At 58.4% G+C, this 2,500-nt stretch overlaps 1 non-coding gene across 1 annotated transcript in view; it reads left to right on the top strand.

Moving 5' to 3' along the window:
• Positions 1-1,751: 1,751 nt before the first annotated feature.
• Positions 1,752-2,500, top strand: part of LOC124750963 — a 1,909-nt gene continuing 1,160 nt past the window's right edge. Inside the window, exon 1 of the ribosomal RNA XR_007012011.1 lies at positions 1,752-2,500. This exon is cut by the window's right edge and continues 1,160 nt beyond it. This is a non-coding gene — a ribosomal RNA (small subunit ribosomal RNA).

Below are 2,500 nucleotides of genomic sequence, written 5' to 3'. Positions count from 1 at the left end.
GTAGTGTTGCCCACCCGCAACCCTCGCAATATAGTTCGCTACTCGCACTGCCCGCACCCCTGTGTATCGCTTCATGTTAAACACCTTGCAAGTCTTGCTCACTTTCCACATGCTCCTGCTGTACACTGTAATGTGGATGGCAGCAGGACGTACATGCCGCCCCTCCCCACGTCCCCACCTTGCCCCCTGCCTTCGCAAGCTGGTTGGTGAGAAGTTTGCATGTTCAATGCCCTTCGCATGCGACGTACTCAGGCTACGTTGTGGTGCGGCCTGTGTCAACTGTCCGCTGATGTCGTACGCGTGAACCACAATCTGTACTGCACATTCGTCCTTATGTACTGAATGATACATCGTGGCACATGTGTGACCGCACAACGACTGCGCCCAAAAACGGCGGACCATACAGTGCAAATATTGTGCACGCAGCTACGTGTCGTCTCCCTCAATGAGAGCTGGATTGCAGTGTGGTACGCCATAGAGACGTGTGGGAGGAACGGACGCCGTGGATGGCGATCAGCATGAGCTGTCTGTTGATGTATTCGGACCTAGTCGTCTCTCCTCACACACCGTGATGGCATGGTGCACCGCGTTCCATATCTGCGACATGCTACAGAGGCCGGTTGACAGTCGTTCGAGCAATGGACATCGCATACGTACGGGGGCCACCTTCCACGTATTGTCTAGGCGTGCACATTTTGTTGCGTGTATGTGGGCAGACGTAGTGTGGCGTGACACCTGACACAGGCATGCAATAATCGTTGAAGTTGCAAATGGCGATGGACGCCTGCGTTTTCTGGTGAAGTTACGCAAATGAACAAATGGTAACCTGTTGTGGTGCGGTTGTTCTCGCTAGGGGTGAATCGGTGATGGCGACGATAGGTTGAGGTACTAACCGGTTGTTCCAGCGATACCCACCATGCCGACGAAACTGAACGGCATCTGGGTGTGAAGCGATACGCGGCGGTGGGCTGGGTGGGACCGTCCCGGCCGGTGAGGGGGCGCCTCCCGGCGTGCTGGCCGCGCGGTGCGTGGGCGCACGCGCTACAGCCGGCTGGTGGGGGCGGCCAGTGGCAGGCGCGCCGGCCGACGGACGCGGCAGGCGTCGCAGCTGCGCGCCGGCGCACCCTGCGCGCGGCGCCGTGCGGCCAAAGTAGGTCCTCGCGGGCCCGGTGCGAAGCGCGGTGGACATCTTCAGTGTGCTGGTCCGATTGAGGACTGTGTGCGTTGAGGATGCGCCGCCGCCCGGCGCTCGGCGCCGCGACGCCGTCTGCTGCTCGGTCGCCCCAGCGGTTCTCGCTGGTGGTTTGTATCGCAGCTGTGCGGATGTGTTGGCGCGTGCGCTGTGCTGGGAGAGTTCGCTTCGGCACCCAAGTGGGGCTTTTGTCCTTCTGTGGCGCTGGCGTTGGAGCTGCCGGTCACCGTAGGTGGCGCGTGTTGTCTCCCGCCGGCAATGCCACGACAGCACGCTCCCGGGCCTCTGTCGGCAGCGGCAAGCTCAGTTGGGAGCACGGGTGGTCGCACCGAAAGCGTCTACTCGCCTAACTCCGGGCGATTGCGCCTCTCTCGAACCCGACCAAGTACTTGGGACGGCGCTGCGCGCCGCCGGGACCTGAGAGGGTTTCGAGGTGTATTGTGCAGGGGAGCTCAGCCTCCTCCTGTTTGCAGAATGATTGAGCGGACGCTTGCGTGTTCGCGCGGGCCCCCGGGACACACTCCCGGGCGGCCGGCTGCTCAGCTCTAGTTGACGCAGCTCCCTGGTTGATCCTGCCAGTAGTCATATGCTTGTCTCAAAGATTAAGCCATGCATGTCTCAGTACAAGCCGCATTAAGGTGAAACCGCGAATGGCTCATTAAATCAGTTATGGTTCCTTAGATCGTACCCACGTTACTTGGATAACTGTGGTAATTCTAGAGCTAATACATGCAAACAGAGTCCCGACCAGAGATGGAAGGGACGCTTTTATTAGATCAAAACCAATCGGTCGGCTCGTCCGGTCCGTTTGCCTTGGTGACTCTGAATAACTTTGGGCTGATCGCACGGTCCTCGTACCGGCGACGCATCTTTCAAATGTCTGCCTTATCAACTGTCGATGGTAGGTTCTGCGCCTACCATGGTTGTAACGGGTAACGGGGAATCAGGGTTCGATTCCGGAGAGGGAGCCTGAGAAACGGCTACCACATCCAAGGAAGGCAGCAGGCGCGCAAATTACCCACTCCCGGCACGGGGAGGTAGTGACGAAAAATAACGATACGGGACTCATCCGAGGCCCCGTAATCGGAATGAGTACACTTTAAATCCTTTAACGAGTATCTATTGGAGGGCAAGTCTGGTGCCAGCAGCCGCGGTAATTCCAGCTCCAATAGCGTATATTAAAGTTGTTGCGGTTAAAAAGCTCGTAGTTGGATTTGTGTCCCACGCTGTTGGTTCACCGCCCGTCGGTGTTTAACTGGCATGTATCGTGGGACGTCCTGCCGGTGGGGCGAGCTGAAGGCGTGCGAC

The sequence above is a fragment of the Schistocerca piceifrons genome, unplaced genomic scaffold (assembly GCF_021461385.2).
Source record: "Schistocerca piceifrons isolate TAMUIC-IGC-003096 unplaced genomic scaffold, iqSchPice1.1 HiC_scaffold_448, whole genome shotgun sequence".
NCBI classification, from domain to species: Eukaryota; Metazoa; Arthropoda; class Insecta; order Orthoptera; family Acrididae; genus Schistocerca; species Schistocerca piceifrons.
The sequence above is the reverse complement of the archived record's forward strand: the minus strand, read 5'-3'. Positions and strand labels throughout refer to the sequence as shown.